Below are 20,143 nucleotides of genomic sequence, written 5' to 3'. Positions count from 1 at the left end.
TCCCAGCTCACCTGGAGCCCCTTCAGGTACTGGAAGGCTGCTCTAAGGCCTCCCTGAAGCCTTGCATGACCTCTTAAGTGTGGGAACATCAGCAGCCCCAACTGGGCTTCCATAAAGCTGCTAAGCTTGGAGAGGATTTCCCAGCACTCAGTTAGCACAAAGGAAGAATGAAAGGGAAAAAAAAAATAATAAAAAAATAAAAGCAGAATGGCTAAAGCTCTGCTAGGGAAGGGAACAGCTATGGATATACCCAGAAACAAGATTTTAGGAGGCAGAAGTTCCACTGCCTCTGGAATTACAGTGATGGGTGGCAGCCCCATGGTGGCCATCCCTGAGGAGCTCAGCCATCGTTTTGTTGTTGTCTTGCTCCCCCTCAGTTTAGGAAGGAGGTTGACTTGCTGGAACAAGTCCAGAGAAGGGCAATGAAGTTGGTGAGGGGATTGGAACACAAGCCCTATGAGGAAAGACTGAGGGAGCTGGGGTTGCTCAGCCTGGAGAAGAGGAGACTCAGGGGTGACCTTATCACTCTCTACAACTACCTGAAGGGAGGTTGTAGACAGGCGGATGTTGGTCTCTTCTCCCAGGCAGCCAGTACCAGAACAAGAGGACACAGTCTCAGGCTGTGCCAGGGGAGGTTTAGGTTGGATGTTAGGAAGAAGTTCTCTACAGAGAGAGTGATTGCCCATTGGAATGGGCTGCCTGGGGAGGTGGTGGAGTCGCCGTCATTGGAGGTGTTCAGGAGGAGACTTGATGGGGTGCTTGGTGCCATGGGTTAGCTGTTTGGGTGGGTTGGATTGGTTGATGGGTTGGATGTGATGATCTTGAAGGTCTCTTCCAACCTGGTTTGGTTTGTTCTAAATATAGGTGATGCCTCCAAATCGTGCTGCCTATCAGCACTCTCAAACACCCTTCTCCAACGCAGGGTGACTCACACCTCGCTGCCGGCAGCGCCGGACCTATTAGCCTCCTCCAGAGCTTCTATTGTCTGACTCGCTGCCGTGTGGGATTCCTCAGGCTCCCCGCTGCAGCTCTCTGCTTAACTCCGAGAGTCTGTGTGCTCAGCACTAACGCTGGCCATGGCCTTGGACTGGCAGGTCCCACAGCAAATGCTTAGCAGAAGAGAAGGAATGAACAACCCCACGGACTCGGCAGCTAAAATGCACCGCTTTTTAGTCCCTTTGCAGCCCTTTCTTAGCCCCCCTTTTAGAGCCCTTTTAGGTATGATGCACTCTTTCACCAGGTAGCATTGTTCTAGTAACAACACTAAAGGAGGCAATAAACCAGGCACTGACAGCAACTATTTTACATGTTGAAGCAGCAGGGAAAAAAAAGACTCCAACCTGCGCTCAAAAGCTGCCAAAAGCAACAGGCTCAACGTGCAGAGAAGCTCTGGAGCCACTTCAGACTGAAGCAATAAAGCATGCAAACAGATTACAAGCTCTGAAGTTAATCTGGTGCTGTACATCATCGTCTCTTATAGCAGAACACATTAATACCATGCTCCAATAAGCACAGCAATAGATGGAAAGATGGAACAGCATCTCTGGATCCTAAATAATGCATAGGAGGCTTCCTAGAGAGAGGGAGGGGGCTGTTTGCTGCTGCTGCGGGTCTGTTTCTTCTCAGGAGTGCTAACAATCATTGCCTTCCATCAGCCTTGCTCAGATGCAACCTGCTTACATCCAGTCTCCTGGCATCAGTGAAGTCTGGATGTGGGATGAGTTTAATATCAGCTTCTGAAAGCTGCGGGGGTTGGGGTTGTTTGGCATGAAGGAGGCTGAGAGGAGACCTCATTGCTCTCTACATCTCCCTGAAGGGAGGTTGCAGTGGGGCTGGGGTTGGCCTCTCCTCCCAAGTAGTTAATGACAAGGCAAGAGGAAATAGCCTGAAATATGCCAGGGGAGGGTTAGGCTGGAGAGGAGGAAAAATTTCTCTGCTGCAAGAGTGGTCAGGGATTGGCACAGGCTGCCCAGGGAGGTGGTGGAGTCCCCAGCTCTGGAGGGGTTCCAGAAACCTGTGGCCATGGCACTTGGGGCCATGAAGGTGTTGGGTTGCTGGTTGAATTGATGATCTCAGAGGCCTTTTCCAACCCAAACAGCTGTATGATTCTATGAATTCTTCAGCACCTCACTGGAAGTCTGTGAGGAGCACAAAGCCAAGCAGATGTCCCTGCTGCAATCCCAGCTCACTGCCAGTATTTCTCTTCTGACTCAGATAAAACCTGAACTAAACACCCTCGGGTTTCAAACACAGATACAGAAGGTCACAGCTCTTCTTGAAGCCCCTCTCTGCTCATACCACGCAGCTGAGAGCTGAAACTGTTCCACAGGCTCTGCTTCCTCTGTTCCAAGAGGAAGCAGAGGCAGCACCCAGCTCCGCTGCACACCCAGCAGCTCATAAAGCTCCCCCTGCAATCCCACTGACTCCTTAGTTTTTTGCTTTGTGTGTTTTTAAAAGGCAGCGTGGCAGGGAGAAAAGGCACAAGATATTCTCCACAGCTGGGTTAGGAAAATTGTAAACTGCAGAATGAGGCTTTTATGTCTGGGCTACCCTGATAAATCAGCCTGCTGCCAGTGCCAGGCAGTGTAAATCACAGAGTGCAGTTTTGATGTGACAGACACATTGATCCTCGCTGATATTTGTTTTGCATCATTTATTTGAAACACACCCAGCCAGGCTTACAGCAGAATTCTCTTCACCTGAGGTAAACCTCTCCACTGGCTTGGGTCAAGTTTTGTTGCCAAATGCAAATCCTGAAACTCTCTTCAGGTTGGTTTTTAATTAACACCTTGCTCAGAGCTAATTCACAGTCTCCAAGAGGAGCCAGTGAGCCACTTTGATCTCTTTCCTCCTCTACCATGATGCTGGCTGATGGGGAAAGCTTCCTCTGCTCTGCCTGTTTAAATACTTCTGGGACATCTTAAACAGCCACCTGGTTCACAGAATGGGTTGGGCTGGAAGGGACCTCAAAGATCATCTGGTTCCAGCCCCCTGCCATGGGCAGAGACACCTCCTTCTAGAGCAGGTTGCTCAAGGACTCATCCCACTACAAATGGAGCTCCTCTGGGAGCCCTGCTTCAGACAGCTGTGTATAGAAGGAGACCTTGGCACCCACAGCTCTCTAGAGGAGAGAGCCAACAAGAGGCTGCTGCAGTATCCCCTGGCTGCCTGCATGTAATGTACACAGGGCAGGATCTCTCCATGCAGGGCAGCTGCATCCATAAAGGTGGCAGAAGCTCAGTTCTGTGGCCCATTTCACTTTCAAGGTTTTTAGTATTACATGTTTTACAAGCAGACATAATCCTGACAGTCATCTTTCAGCCACTATGGTGTTAGAGAGACCCAAAAGCACTGCCTTGTGCAGTTCCACTTCACAGCTCTAACTGGTCCGTTCAGACTTTCCAGGCTAACTTCCCCAAAGAGCTGCATTTGTCTTCCTCACTCCCACTCCCCAGTGAAACTCTTTGCAGGCTGCTAGGTAGAAGAAAGAAATAATCTGTAATCCAATGCTCTCACTTCTGTTCTTGCAAATGACTCCTCTGGAGAGCCCTCATGCAAGTTCTGTCCTGTGCTGACTCTAAGAGCCCAGCACCAGCAAAGCCTCTGCACCAAGCCCAAACTCCACAATGCCCTCAAGACAGCAACTTTGTCTGGCAGTTGGTGCTGCTATTCTCTGAAGTACCAGAGACCTGATGGTTATTATTAATGATAATAACAATAATAGTAATAACAGTAATGATGATAATAATAATAATTAGTCATTCCAATAACCCAGTTAAGAAAGAGGTGGTTTTTCCCAGTACCTCTTTTGGTGCCTGACAGAACAGCTCTGTGGGAAGTACAGCTAAGCAGCCTCAGACCTGTTCTTGGAGACAGAAGGCAGCAGAACAATTGACATTTTCTACTGATTATGCACAGGGAGAAAAATCAGAGTCAAGAGATGGCAAACTGAAGGGAGTGTTCCACTAGAGCTGCTGGTGTCTGAATGCTAATCAATAAAGCAATAAATCAGCTGCCAGGTTGGGCATATCTGAGGTGGGCATTTGAGCCATCATTCTCTAGAGTATGTTTAGGGAGAGAACAAGGCTGATTTCTATTGCATTCACATTCAGATGTAAGCTTTAGAAGCAAAACACAGATCTCCAGTTAACAGCCACAGACTCCATCCCTTCCACTTCAACAAGAGGCTAAAAATGTCTTTCTGGTGCAATGGCCACAAACCTAAACTTCTCCAGGACCTTCCATGCAATGAATCATTTTTTTTTACCTGTGGAAGACTGACTAAGTATGACTTAGATACTGCAAAAACCCTGAGCTTGGCTTACAAATACATCAACTGAGCTGGCTCCAAGGCCTAAAGCTCTGCATGTCTTCCACTCTTGCAGGGAATTTTCCAAGGCTTTGGTAGACAAAGCCATGGCTGAAGTGGTAGTGCTTTGAGTAGAAGGTTGGATCAGAGACCTCCAGCAAATACTCTGTCTACCAGCAGCATCCATCCCAGCAAAGGAGGAACCACCTCCTGATGAATGGAAATGGACACAAAAGGGTTAGAGCAGGCAGTGCCCAGGATGATTTTCCCGTTCCATGGTTTCCCACTAGCCTCAAGTTTTGTAACTAACAGAAGAGCTGGCTGGCAGAGCAAGAGACCTCATTATAAACAAGTTCTAATTAAGTAGCATCTCTAAATTATATAACATAATATGGATGTAAGTGCATTCATTATGTAAATGGTTATTTTATTGCTCATTTCAAATACATAATGGAAATGCAGATGGTAGGTGGACAGCATGCTAAACAAGGGCACGGATGAAGGAAACATCTCTTGGCAGAGGCAGGAGGTGTAGGTGTGAAGGAACCAGAGCAGCACTCAGCTGTGCTTCCATAAGTGCCATGAATGTGTGCAGCTCAGCTGCTCCCAGGCATCACACTCAGGGCTGAAGATTTCAGTCATCAGAGGCAGGCACCACATTTGCTTGGCATCAGAGAGGCCTCCCTCTCTCTCAAGAGGGCAGGAGAAGAATAAGGGAGAGAGGTTTGCATCCAAACTCCTGCCACTTTCTCTACCAGAATCTCAGTCCAAACTCAGCCCAAGATCTGCCCCTGTGTGAGAAGCTGACCAGCACTAGGCATTGAACAAGGCACTTGCAGATGTGAAGAAGTGGGGAGACACTGGAACAGGTTGCCCAGGGAGGCTGTGGATGCTGCTACCCTGGAAGTCTTCAAGACCAGGCTGGATGAGACTTTGAGCAGCCTGGGCTGGTGGGAGGTGTCCCAGCCCATGGCAGGGGGATTGGAACTGGATGAGCTTTGAAATCCCTTCCAACCCAAACTATTCTATGAATCTGTAAGATCTCCAAAACCAATTTCCAGCTAATGGAGCTCCTAGGGAGGCAACCAGAGAGCACAGAACTCCTGTTTGCTGTGGAGCAGGCCAGAGGAACACTCACAGCCTCATGAAGTCTCTGAGATGAAATAATAATAATAACTCATGAGGCCAGGCTGGAGCTCTCTTAGGCTGGATGTTAGGAAGAAGTTCTTCATAGAAAGAGAGACTGGCCATTGGGATGGGCTGCCCAGGGAGGTGGTGGAGTCACCATCACTGGAGGTGTTTAGGAAGAGATGGGATGGGGTGCTTGGTGCCAAGGTTTAGATGGTGTTGGGTGATAGGTTGGACTTGATGACCTCAAAGGTCTCTTCCAACCTGGTTACTTCTATTCTATTCACTTCTATCCAAAGGCTTCATTTTACCTTAGACAACTCCTCTTCAGGTTGGTATTATCCTGTCACCTCTGTAGCCCAGGACCAAGGAACTCTAAGGATGCCTTCCTCAGGAACAGCAGGACATGCACTGGGAGCCTACAGAGGCAGGGTAGAAAACACAGAGATTATTTGCTGGAGCCTTTGCTCTCAATTTCACAAATGACTGCAGTTAAATTAATCTGGGTGCAGCCTGTGGTATCACACATGCATGGGTTAGTTGATTAGGTGGTGTTGGATGATAGGTTGGACGCAATGATCTTGAAAGTCTCTTCCAACCTGGTCTGGTCTACTCTACTCTACTCTACTCTACTCTACAGAATGAAAGCCAGGATGTTAACTTTGTCTCTTTCCCAGTTATGGCTGTGCCAGTGGTCAGGTCAACCAGCTCCATCCCACACAGGGGTCAGGGGAGCAGGATGGGAGCAGCAGCAGCAGCTGGGAGGGAGCCCAGTTCTGGAGATCTGACATCCCTCAGGTCTGCATGGAGAAGGTAATTAATCTTTGGTTGAAAGCTATTTAGTTTTGCTGTCTTGGAGCACACAAAATATGATCTCCATTCACATAAATTTGAGCTATCTTTGCCAGAGGCTGGAGACTATTGTTAAATGAATTAAAATGACTCCCTGTCCTTCCCAGGCGTGAGCTGCAGTTCAAGTGCTGGCATCTGCTCCAAGAATGCCCAATAAACACCTGAGAATCTGGGCTCTGCACCCACAGCAGGGGAGAGCTCTGTGACCAGGAGCAGGCTGCCCAGGGAGGTGGTGGAGTCCCCATCCCTGGAGGAGATCAAGAACCCTGTGGCCATAGCACTTGGGGCCATGGTGGTGTTGGGTTGCTGTTGGACTGGGTGATCTCAGGGGGCTTTTCCAACCCAAACAATTCTGTGATTCTGTGTCCAGTGGCCAAAACTCCCCTTCCATGAATGCAAACTGTTCTCATCAAGCCTTGCTAGCACCCCCACCCCAAACTACAAAGGTACCCCAGTCATTAGCAGGTGTGGTTTGTGGGTCCCCAGGCTCCTCCTGGCTCTGTGTTGCAGCAAGCTAGCCACAAGGATCAGAGCTGTTGCCTAAAACGAGGGGAAAGAACATCTGCAGCGGCTTGCAACATGCATTATACATGGCAGGAGAAATCCCAGTGGCACCCAGCCATTGGAGGCAAGATTTCCTCCTCCAATCCTCATGGTAATGGCTGGGTTGGGTATTCTGTGCACGGAGAGAGAGCAGGCTGCCCCAAAGTCAGGCTGGCATCAAGGTACAGTAACTGAATATCACCATCCAGCATAATCCCAGGGGCAGGAATTTGCACTGAATTTCTAACACTTTTGTGCACAGGTGTGAATGTAAAGGCAAGGAGATGGAAATGCAAGAGCAATATGAGATTCTGCCAGCATAAAGGTGGGAATAAACCTGAGTGTGAGGGTGTAGGGGTGACATCTCAGCTAAAGTAAGAAAATTCAGCCCCTAGTTATTAAGTTTAAGCTGCCAGTTTGAAGGCTGTGGAGTCAGGTCAGTTTATACCTCAGCATAAACCAACTGTCAAGCAGCATCACATCATCTTCAGCCTCCATCATCTGAAGTCCCATGAATATGCTGAAGCCAACAACCAGTAGTGGGGGAAAGGCCTTAATATATCACAGCACAGCAGTGGGATGGTGAACAGCAGCTATAAAAACAACCCCACAGCACAGAAACACTGCTAACAAAATTGCTGTGTCTGTTTCTGGGGTTTCACACCATTTGCCACACTGACTTCATTAGGTGTGACCTGGGGAATCCTCCCAGCTCCTGCAGAAGGACATGGCCTGGTTTGCTGGGTGAGCTGCACACTGGTGGTGTTGCAGGGAAGAAGAACCACAGAGTCATAGAACTGTTTGGGTTGGAAAAGCCCTCTGAGATCATCCAGTCCAGCCAGCAACCCAACACCACCATGGCTATCAAACCATGGACCCAGGTGCCATGGTCACAGGTTTCTGGAACCCCTCCAGGGATGGGGACTCCACCTCCTCCCTGGGCAGCCTGTGCCAATCCCTGACCACTCTTGCAGCACAGAAATTCGTCCTCATCTCCAACCTAACCCTCCCCTGGCACAATTTCAGGCCATTTCCTCTCCTCTGGCATCTTATACTGGGGAGAAGAGACCACCTCCACCTGGCTCCAGCCTCCTTTCAGGGAGCTGTAGAGAGCAATGAGGTCTCCTCTCAGTCTCCTCTTCTCCGGGCTCCAGTTCCCTCAGCTGCTCCTCCCCAGCCCTGTTCTCCAGACCCTTCTCCAGCTTTGTTGCCCTTCTCTGCACCTGTTCTGGCCTCTCAATGTCCTTCTTATTGTGAAGGGCCCAAAACTGAACCCAGAATTTGAGGTGTGGCAAAATGTTCACAGCACTCGCAGCTGCTGGGAGTTCAAAGGGATTGCTTGAAGCAGTATGATCTAGTTTGGTCCTGTGCTTATCCTCAAGGCTCAGATTTATTGTCCCTTTCATTTGTCTAGGAAAACTCTGGCAGGGACAGTCTTGTGGTGCTTCCTTCTTTCCCTTTGCAGCTGCTGCTCAGGATGCAGCAGGATTCCTTTTTGACATTTATTTGAGAAGCAGACTCTGGAGTGGAAATCAGAGAGATAAGTTATCTAGCAAAACACAGCTACTTTCTACTTCTCTAGTTTTACTTCTCACTGAGGATCCTGTCCTCCTAGCACTTGACACCAGGGAATGTGGTGTGACTGTCAGCTAGAAAATTATCAATTAACTAAGGGAACTCTTCCCTTCTCTACAGCTCTTCTCATTAGTGAGAAGAAAAGGAGGAAAACAAAGAGAGCCTCACTGGTTTCTCTGGGTAATGCTCCATATAGATGAGATTCAGCCAGAAGAAAACACAGCAGAGCTGCTCAGGACAGGCCAGTGAGGTGACACAACTTCTAAAAGGTCCCCAGGGACCCACAGACTCTAAACGAGGCTGCAGCAAGATGATGAAATGGAATTGGTCCTTGCCAGGCAGCCTCCACTTGTACCCCTCCCTCCCAAGGCCTCCCCACTGGACCAGCAGGGATGCTGCCTCTGATGCCCCTCAGGAGCTGCTGGGAACCCTTGCTGAGGGCACCTTTTGTCCCCAGGCACTTAGATCTGCCCTTCTGTGGGACTGGAAGGGGAAGGGAAGGAAGGGTGAAAAGCTGGAGTAAGGGAATCCACCCTGAGGATAAGGGGTGTTTGTGAGGCTGACTCAGCTCCTTACATCCTCAGAACTTTCCTAAAGCTCCTTTGCCTCTCTCTGGGTGGCTGCAGGTCCTCAGCCTCAAGAATTCTTAGGCAGGCTCTCTAATTGTTCCCCTCCCGAGGCTGCACAAAGCGCTGCAGGTGTACGTCAATAATTCATTACAGCTAATCAGCCTCGTGCCACCATAATTAGCAAGGTAATATTTGCATAAACAAGAAGGTAGTCAACATCAAATATTTAGAAAAAAATATGATGAAGGCACATGGCAATAGGTGCTCAGCTCTGAACCACTACCCCTCTGTTTGTTTTGCATTATTAACAAACCCTCTCAATTCACTAAGCCCAGGGAGCCTCTGTGCCAGACCCACCCCAGCTCCTCCAGCCTGCAGCCTGCTGCAGAACGATGGCCTGGAACTGCTCTGTGAAAATATTGTTCCATAAACACCAGACCCTGGTCCCCAGGTTGTCACAAGAAAGCTGCAATTTTATCTGGCCAGAGACTCTGCTCCCACATCTGATCTCCTTCCTCACATTCAGTGTGGTCTCAGGGTGTGCACAGCATGGAGATGCTCTGCAGGGCAAGTCCAACATGTCCAGGGCACAGCAGCCTCAAAACATCAGGTGGATGAATGAGAAGCTGGACAGGAGCCAGCAATGGGCACCGGCAGCCCAGGAGGCCAAAGGCAGCCTGGACAGAGATAGAGAGAGGGGACTCTGCCCCTCTGCTCTGGGGAGACCTCACCTGCAGGGCTGTGTCCATCTGTGGAACCCCCAACATAAGAGAGACCTGGACCTGCTGGAGAGGGTCCAGAGGAGACCAGAAAGATGATCAGAGGGCTGGAGAACCTCTGCTGTGGGGACAGGTTGGGAGAATTGGGGCTGTTCAGCCTGGAGAAGAGGAGGCTCCAGGGAGAACCTTAGAGCACCCTTCTGGTACCTGTAGGTGACCTACAAAAGACCTGAGGAGGGACTGGTTAGAAGGGCTTGGAGTGACAGGATGAGGGACAATGGTTGGAAACTGGAGCAGGGCAAATTCAGGTTGGACATCAGAAGTTCTGCACCACGCAAGTGGTGAGAGGCTGGAACAGGCTGCCCAGAGAGGTGTTTGAGGCCCCATCCCAGAGACATTCAAGCTCAGACTTGCTGTGTCCCTGGGCAGCCTGCTCTAGCTGGAGGTGTCTCTGCTGACTGCAGGGGGCTTGCACAAGATGAGCTTGAAGGCTCCCTTCCAACCTGATCCATTCTGTGCCTCTGATACTCATTTTGAGCTGCTGCTTGTTCTCCCAGCAGCAAAAACAAGCTGCTACTGAGCTCATTCCTAACGAATGTCAGGCAGCTCTCTGCTCTCCAGGGGTTGTTTTTTTGCCTTGGTACTTTTAGATAAGGTGCCTCTGGTGCCTGATGGATTGCAGGGCAGCAGGACTGGCTCAAGCAGTTGGAGTTTTCCAAGCACTGCTGGTAAACTGCACTCCAGCAGGACTGTTTTGCAGGACTAGCTGTGTCATGCCCAGTTTACCACCAGACAGATAAGTGTTATTAAATGAGCCCCTAAGTGTAATAGAATTATAGTGGGGAAATATAGTAGTAAAGTAAATTATCTCTATCTGATCATCATCTGGAAATAGGTTTCCTCCACTTTATAGTGCCTCCAGACACAGGGTTTATCTCTGAGGCTTAAAGAAGACCTGCTGAAGGATGCTGAACACTTTGCAACTAAATGTACTCTAATTGGTTCAATTACTTTATTTTTCTTACTAATAAACAGGGAGAGATTAACCTTCTTTGCTTTGCACAACTCCTCAGCCCTCTGTGCTAATTCATTTTGCTTGCAGTTTTTGTCTTGCAGACAGCAGCAGTGGGCTACACCCCATTAGCTTTTGGATTTGAACAGAAACAAACTGCTGAAATCAAGTGAAATCCATCTCAAATTAGATGCTGAACCACATTTATGGCTGAGCAACTATCCCTACAGTCCCCATGTCAGAACTTTCACAATGCAATTGATGGTCTTGACCAGTACTTAAAAGAGAAAGCTGCTGTCATTAGACTTTAGAGCTGTGCCTTCCACCACCACTCACTGCCTTTAGATGAAGAAATATATGTTATTAAACTTCAGATTAGTGAAGAAAGAACCAGAGGAGATGTGTCCAGAGAAGGGCCAGGAGAGTGATCAGAGCCCTGGCAGCCCTGCCATGAGGAAAGGCTGAGAGAGCTGGGGGTGGTCAGCCTGGAGGAGAGAAGCCTTAAGGGAGACCTCATCACCATGGACCAGGATGTAAAGGGTAGCTACCAGGAGGAGGGAGACTCCCTTTATACAAGGGGTCCCATGGAAAACACAAGGGGTGATGGGGGTGAGTTACTGCTGGGGAGATTCCCATTGGACTGCAGAGGAAAATGTTTGCCCAGGAGCACAGCTGGGCACTGGAATCATCTCCCAGGGGCAGCAGTGCAGCCTGCTGCACTGGGCAGTTTTCAGACTCAGCTTGCCAGGGTTCTAGGCCAGCTCATTGCAACTCCACCATCACCTGGAAAGGTTGGGCCAGATGAGCCTTGGGGTCCCTTCCACCCTGGCAGTCTGGGATTCTGCTGCCTGCTGCTCCTCCAAGGTTCATGACTCCTGTTGAGCCCAGAGATGATTTGGGTGCAGATCCTGGCCAGTGCACCCCAGCTCACCCTGGTGTTCCAAGGCCAGTGGTGATGGCTGGCAGGGTTTTTTTCTTCCCCTCTAACTCAGAGGCTGTGGTTCTGCTCCTAGCCTAATTATGTTCACATCAACTCAATTAGTTTTTCCTGTTTACCAATTAGCCTGGAGGATTCGCTGAATATATTTTGGTGCTCAGCCACCAGGTACTCACAGAAAATGCAAATGATGAGCTGGGAATTCATTTGTAATACAGTGGAATCTAAATAAAGGCTGACTGCTTAGCCATTTATTCATCTGATAACAGCAACTGCAGAGAGAGTAATTCCTGTAGCATTCAAAGGAGTCTCATTTCCTGGCGCTGACACGTGGATAAAAGACCAACCCCAAACACACAGAGAACATTTATAAATAATCCCACTCCCTTTGCCTCTTTTTCTTCCCCATTTTTTTTTTAATTCAGAAGGCTCATCTGAGCTCATTTCAGTTGTTTTGTCTGCTCTTTCTTCTCCCAAATTCGATTACTGCAGCACTTTCTTTTCAGCCGCTTCTGTTGTTTGTTATAGAATCACAGAATCGTCAGGGTTGGAAGGGACCTCAAGGATCAGCCAGTCCCAACACCCCTGCCATGGGCAGGGGACACCTCACACTACAGCAGGTTGCCCAGAGCCACTCCCAGCCTGGCCTTAAAAACCTCCAGGGTTGAGGCTTCCACCACCTCCCTGGGCAACCTCTTTCAGTGTCTCACCACCCTCATGGGGAAGGACTGCCTAACATTCAATCTGAAACTACCCATTTCTAGAATAGAATGAGAATCAGAATTAGGAATAGAATCAGAATTAGGAATAGAACTAGAATTAGGAATAGAACAGAACAGAACAAACCAGGTTGGAAGACACCTTTGAGATCATCGAGTCCAACCTATCACCCAACACCATCTAATCAACTAAACCATGGCACCAAGTACCCCATCCAGTCTCTTCCTAAACACCTCCAGTGATGGTGACTCCACAACCTCCCTGGGCAGCACATTCCAATGGCCAATCTCTCTGTGAAGAACTTCTTCCTAACATCCAGCCTAAGCCTCCCCTGGCACAGCTTGAGACTGTGTCCTCTTGTTCTGGTGCTGGTTGCCTGGGAGAAGAGACCAACCCCCACCTGGCTACAAGCTCCCTTCAGGTATTTGTAGACAGCAAAAAGGTCTCCCCTGAGCCTCCTCCTCTCCAGGCTAAGCAACCCCAGCTCCCTCAGCCTCTCCTCACAGGGCTGTGCTCCAAACCCCTCCCCAGCTTCGTTGCCCTCCTCTGGAGACGTCCCTATCAACACAACTCTGCTTCAAAACAGTTTTCTCTTTAGCTCACAGAAACTGCTCCTCCTTGCAGAGTTTGCTTCTGAACTGCAGGGAAATGCTGCTGCTAATAAATATTTTTACCTTGTCACAGGAGACTACAAATATTTCCTTTTCCCAGTGCTGTTTCAGTTTACCAAACAAGCACTGCAAAGTTTCTCAAATGACTGAAAACAGAAGTGCAAAACCTTCCTCAGTGAGCACAACATTTCCTGAAGGAAAATGCCTTTTTCTTCCCCACCCCCTTCCATGTTTTTTTCACCCCTCCTGCTGCCACTGATACACCACACAGCAATCAAGATGATGGCTGCTGGACACAAGCTGTCCCACACACACAAGGAGAAGACATTCCCCCTCCCCCCCCCACCTCCTCTGCTAATGTTCTCTGGGGTCTCAGTATGAACATGGGATTGGGCTGAGAATGAAGCTCTGTCCTTAAGAGAGCCAGAGAATTGTTCTGGTTGGAAGAGAGCCCTAAGACCACCGAGTCCAACCACTGACCCAACACTACCGTGGCCATTAATCCATCCTTGGACATCAAAGCACTTTGGATGTAGATAAAATGGTGAAGGGAATAATCTCCACAAAGCCACGTTAGCCATTTTCAAAGCAAAACACCACAGAGCTACCAGCAGAGAGCAGTGAGAGCCTGAGAAGCTGTCTCCTTCCAAAGCACTAACAAGGTCCTCAGAGACATCCATCCAGGTATTCCTGCATCACTGTCTGTCTGCTCAGGCAGCAGCTGCATTCCCAAGGGCCTGCCAGCCTGGCAGAGATTCCCCTTTGACAGTGCATGGCTGGAAAGAAAGATTCAAATTGTGCCTGTCTGCTGCATGGCTTTTGGACACCTGCTTCACAGCCCCCCACCAAAAACCCCCAAACCCAGCAGAGAAACTGATTCCTCTTCCCTGTCAGAAACACCCCTTGAGAGAGCCAACATTCACTGGATTTGGGGATTTGAATCCTTCTGAGGCTGTAGCTGAGCTTTCATTGAGTGTTTCATACCCAGTAAAAGCTTCCCAGCTGCTTCTGCAGAGCAAAAGCTACAGACAGGAAGCTTTGCCAATGTTTTTTTACTGAAGGATCCAAAAGCCAGTCAAATAAATATAAGCAAGAGGCAGCCCTCAGTACTGGGGGTGCTCTGACTTCCAAAACGTTGAGCCCCTTTATTTTTCAGTCTGTGGTTTGAAAGAAAGCCTCCACCTGATGAAGGCATTGTTGATCCTTAAGCTCATCTCCCCAGAGCAGTTTGGTGAAGGGTGAGCAGCTCTCCAGGGGCAGATGTCACTGCCAAAGCACTAAGAGCACCAGTGGGACACTTTGGGCTCACCCAGGCTGTTTTAGGAAGCAGACATCCAAAAGTTTTCTCAAAGAACCAGGCCAGGCCAGGTTTAAGAGGTTGTCCTTAGGTAACCACAGAATCACAGAACTGTTGAGGTTGAAAGAGACTTTGGAGTTCATCAAGTCTGGTAGAAGCCCTGTCCCTAGAAAGTGATTCAGGAGAAGCTCCCCAGGAGGCAGCAGGGCAAGAGAGAAGATTCTGCCCCTTGGCTTTTCTCTGCTGAGACCTCACCTCTAATCCTGCCTCCAGTTCTGGTGTGCCCAGCAGAAGAAGAACACAGAGCTGCTGGAGTGAGTCCAGAGGAGGCCACAAAGATGATCCAAGGGTTGGAGCAGCTCTGCTATGAGGACAGGCTGAGGGAGCTGGGGATGTGCAGCCTGGAGAAGACTGGGAGGGTCTTAGAGCTGCCTTCCAGTAGCTGAAGAGATCCTGCAGGAAGGATGGGACAAGCAGGAATGGTTTGAAGCTGAGAGAGAGTAGGGTTAGATTTGATCTTAGGAAGGAGTTCTTCAGTAGGAGGGTGGTGAGACTCTGGCACAGGCTGCCCAGGGAGGATGTGGCTGTGGCTGCCTCCTCCCTGAGGGCATTCAAGGCCAGGCTGGATGAGGTCTTGAGCAGCTGAGTCTAACTGGGAGGTGTCCCTGCCCATGGTGGGGAGGTTGGAGCAGATGATCTCTGAGGTGCCTTCCAACCGGAGCCATCCTATGAGTCTATGATCCACAGCTTGCCACCAGCACCATCGCTATGCTAACTGCTGCTCCTGTGCCGGCTGCACAAACACTCAGTCACTTCTGCACTCTGAATGTTCCTCACATGCATCATTCAGCAGCGTGGCTGCAGCAGGAGCACAATCAAATGAAGTCACATCTGAGTGAGCTTTACAAGGTACACCTCCCACAGCTGCTGGTTTCCAGCCATTCACAGCACATTCAGGTTTTGCAGGCAGTGTTATCAGAGGTATCTCTGTCACACACTGCTGTTGCTTTGCTATTCCTTTGGAACTCTGCATTCTGTTACATGGGGCAGGGAGGGCTCCCTTGATGACTAGAAGCATAGAATGGTTTGGGTTGGAAGGGACCTCAAAGATCATCCAGTTCCAACCCCCTGCCATGGGCAGGGACACCTCCCACCAGCCCAGGTTGCTCAAAGCCTCATCCAGCCTGGCCTTGAACACCTCCATGGAGGGGACATCCACAACCTCCCTGTGCAACCTGTTACACTCGCTGTCAAGAATTTCTTCCTCATCTCCAGTCTCAATCTGCCCTTTCCCAGCTTCAATCCAGACAGAATGTTCTGTGGGAGTTGGGGAAGTCTCAGTACTTCCAGGCTGCAGAAGGGGCAAGGAAATGCCAGGAACCAGATTGCTATTGAGCCAAGCCCCTCTAGCTCACACAAACCCAGCCTTACTGAGGCAGAGGTTGACTCCAAAGCTCTGTTTTCAAGACAAATGCTCTACAATGAGCCATTGGATATTCCAGCATGGAGTGTGGTGTTCTGAACAACGTGATTTCCCTTCTCAATCAGAATAAAAACGTCAAGGGCTTCACATTTAAGGGGAAAAAACAGCCACTGTGAAGTGCTCAGTAAAGCTCTGTCAGAGCAGCTGCCTTGGAAGGAAATCCATAAATACCCCAAAATGGGAATAGACACAACTATGGAAAGCAACATTACACTGAGCCAAGGCTCTTTAGTGGCAGAGGGAAGGTTGCTAGATGAGGAGGTAATTATTGCAGAGAGCACAAGGAATGGCAGAGCTGAAAGTGAATGGACAGGGCTGCAGCAAAGGAAAGGAGAAAGAATCTAATCCAGTGGAGCTGCTTCAGGGAACCCTCCAACACAACAAAGGCTCTTTTGAAAGCAGAGTGTTGGGCACTTACTTAAAAAAAAGCAGCCTAAGTGGAAAAAAAAAATCAATTAGAGTACAGGCTTATAATTATTCTAATAAGGAAATAATAGAATACAAGAGTGGAATTGTTAAGAAGAAAAAATGCCTGCTCCAAATTATTTGGCTGCATTAGAGGACAGAAAGGGAACAAGGATTTGTGCCTGCTCTGGGTACAGGAGAAGGGATCAGCAGTGTTCTGCAAGGCTTTTAGATACATCAGAAATTCAACACAAGGAAAACTTCCTTAAACACAGGGAAAAATGTCCTTAATCAGAAGGAAAAACTTCTCAGCTGTGAGGGTGCTGGAGGCCTGGAGCAGGCTGCCCAGAGAAGCTGTGGAGTCTCCTTCTCTGGAGAGCTTCCAAACCCTGCCTGGCCGTTGTGCTCCTGCCCAGCCTCCTGTGTGTGTCCCTGCTTTAGCAGAGGGGTTGGACTGGATGATGCCCAGAGGTCCCTTTCCTACCCCCACCATGCTGAGATGCTGTAAGTGACAGAAGCAATTTTGCAATTAAGGCCCCAGAGGAGAAGAGCAAAAGGGATTAAATGAACAAGAGAAGAATTAAGCAAAAGAATTTCTATAGCTCAGTTCTTTCTTAAATAAATTCTACCCAATTTCCTGGTGAGAATCATGAATCATAGCTGGCAGAGGTGGAAGCACAAAGGGAAGGGGGAAGGTGGCATTGCTGGTCCCAGATCAATGCCATTTGATGCAGCCTCAATCATTACACTGCAAGAGGAATCCAATTTTTACTTAATTTAATTAAAATATTGGAATCCTATCAGGTTTGATTCTATAGAGAAAAATACTCCATGTTCATCAGCTTAGGAGAAGTGTTGGGATAGGGCAGGAGGGAATGGATTGAAGCTTGGAGGGCAGCTTGAGATTGGAGGGAGATGAGGAAGAAATTCTTTGCAGTGAGGGTGGAAAGACACTAGAACAGGTTGCCCCAAGGAGGCTGTGGATGTCCCCTCCCTGGAGGTGTTCAAGGCCAGGCTGGATGAAGTCTTGAACAACCTGGGCTGGTGGGAGGTTGGAACTGGATGAGCTTTGAAGTCACCTCCAACCCATCACATTCCATGAAATGCAAGAGAAAAGCCACTAGCAGGGTGGAGCTCTGAATCTGTGACTGCTACTCAGACTGCAGTGTGGAACTGGAGAGAAGACATCAATTAACACTGCTCCATTAACTCATGAGCTGCAGATCACCCAGGACATCTGGCAAGGCCTGATGACTTCTAAGGGAGAGGGTGCTGGAACACAAGTTGCTCAAGATCTCATCCAACCTGCCCCTGAACACCTCCAGGGAGGGGACATCCACAGCCTCCCTGGGCAACCTGTGCCAGTGTCTCCCTACCCACACTGCCAAGAATTTCTTCTTCATTTCCAGGCTCAATCTGCCCTCCTCAAGCCTCCATGCATTGCCAGCTGCCAGCCTCCCCATGCCAGCTATGCCAGCTGCTGGGGGCTCAGATCTCTGAAGGCTTTGCCAGCCTTGCTGTGTACACAGCTCCCACTCCTTAGTTTGGGGGTGGGTTGTGCTCTGGGGTTTGTGTCGGTTGGTTGGTTGGGGTTTGCTTTGGGAGTGTTTCAGGAGTTTGTTGGTTTTCAGGGGGGTTGGTTTGCTTTGTTTATTTGTTTGGGTTTGGTTTTTTATTCAGGGAAAGTTTCCCCAGTGAGGCAGAAGCCTGTGCTGGCTGTGGCAGGGGAATGCATCTGTAGCAGAACTCTGGTTCTCCCTTGTCAGCAGCAACCTGGCGTTCTCAAAAGCCATTCCATGAACTGGTTCCCTCTGCAGACCCTTTGCCAGGGCATTGCTGGCTCCCAAACTCCGTTTCTCTGCCCAAAACTCAGACTCTGAACACTGAAGTAAAACAGAAGAGAAGAGCTTCTTAAGTGAAAAAAAGAAAACCAGGTTTACTGCTAAGGGCTCTACAAGAGATCCAAGCTTTGGATTGTACCTTCCTACAGCTGAATACCCCCCAGATCTCACCCTGGGTCGTGCCACACATCCCCATGCCTCTTTGGAACCAGCTGTAGACAGCTCAGTGCAACATGGGCAGAGGAGAGAGAGAGAACCAACTCCCAGCTGGTGAGCCCCAGCTGGGGGAGCTGCTTGTTTGTTTGCTTTAACAGCCCAGGCTGGACTTGCTGCAGAGGGATTTGTTTCCCACCTCTCTCTCTTTTTTCTTCCCTTTTTGGTTTTTTTTCTTTACTCTCAGAGCAATCATGACATCAGCACTTAAAAAAATGTTAATATCCATCCCAGGATCTTCATAAGGTGCTAAAGTTTGCCTATAATTGATGAGTTAGAAAACTGAACTATCCAAATCAATATCCAGAAAGCATCACATCCTTAAACTAAATTAACTTATGCAGCAGCAGTTAATCCTGGGTGTCAAGCCATGCTGCCTTTTTATTTTTTCTCCCCCTTAAGTAATTTAAAAGATAATTTCCCAGAGGATTTAAAAGCACTGAGGTGTGCTCTGTGGAACAGCATCAGCCCTGCCTGGGAAGAAGGACACACTTCACGTGGCTGTAAAATAAATTGGCAGGGAAGGCAATGTAGCCTTCCCTGGTACTTCTACCCCAGCACTGCCTATTTATTATCCAGAAAAATGTCAAACTCAGATGTTAATTCAGGAAGCAAAATCTGAGCCATGGAAATGATACTCCTAATGCACAGGGGAAGAGCAGCAGAACCTCTCAAAAGGATGAATCTGAGCTTGAGCTCACCTGCAGTGACCACGGGGGGTGCACAGAGGAGCAGGTCGGAGCCCTGCCCGTGCAGATGTGGTGCTGAGGTGTCAGTGAGCCCAGAGCAGCAGGAATGCAGCCCCACAGACCCAGCAAGTGCAGGGCACTGCCCCTGCAAGGTCACCACTACATCTTTATGGGACTAGAGGGACAACCATGCTCTGCATCCTGCCCTGGCTGCTGCTCAGAAGGATCTGTTCAGCCCCACTCAGGTGTCTGCAAACCAGCACAGCAACAGCCCGGACTGAAAACTGAAGGCAGACTGAGATAAAGAGGAAACAAAGAGGTTTAATAACTGAGAGGTCCCTGCTGAGCCATTAGGCAGCAACAAGCACCAAAGCAGACAGTGTCCTCTGCCTGAACAAACAAGGAAACAATCAGCCCCAGCCTGACACTGCACAAATTAAACCACCTGCTTGGGATGCAAAGCCACTGCTCACAGCCCCAGCCAGCCATCACCTGCCTGCCTGGGGCTCCTGCCTCAGGGGAGTGAGGCACAAGTCCTTAGGACTCTTACAGATGCTCACCTCTGTGTTTAATGAGTATGACCTCACCGAGGCAACAGGGAATGAATGCATGCAGTGAGACAAGCAGAGGAGGCCCTTGGAACCAAGTAGCCTACCTGCTTAGCAGTGAAAAAGAGAGTTCCCATCATCTGTGTCACAGAATCCGAGAGCTGTTTGGGTCAGAAAAGCTCTGTGAGATCATCCAGCCCTGGCCCAAAATTGTGCCAGGGGAGAGTTAGGTTGGAGATGAGGAAAAATTTATTTGCTCTGAGGGTGGTCAGGGATCGGAGCAGGCTGCCCAGGGAGGTGGTGGAGTCTCCTTCTCTGGAGACTTTCAAGACCCCTCTGGAGGTGTTCCTTCATGGGCTGCTCTGGGTGCCCCTGCTTTGTCTGGGGGTTGGACTGGATGATCTCCAGAGGTCTTTTCCAAACCCTATCATTCTGTGCTGCTGTGGCTGGTAGAAATGCAGGCCCTGCCTCAGGGTGTTCATTATTTATGACAAGATGCAGCAGCTTGATGCCAGACAAAGAGGGTCAGGGGGTGGACAAATACAAATGTGCTGCTCTGGATCCAGGGCTGTCATAATTAGCGGGGTTTCAGCTGCCAGCGGCAGTGGTGAGGGGGTAGAAGTGGGGGTGGAGAATAATTTTCCCCAACCTTTCCATTCTGGAGTTTATCAAGGTTTGCTGCTCTTACAGTT

Source organism: Melanerpes formicivorus, unplaced genomic scaffold (assembly GCF_026170545.1).
Source record: "Melanerpes formicivorus ecotype bairdi unplaced genomic scaffold, bMelFor1.0.p_v2 SCAF_21, whole genome shotgun sequence".
Taxonomy (NCBI): Eukaryota; Metazoa; Chordata; class Aves; order Piciformes; family Picidae; genus Melanerpes; species Melanerpes formicivorus.
This window is presented reverse-complemented; position numbering follows the sequence as displayed.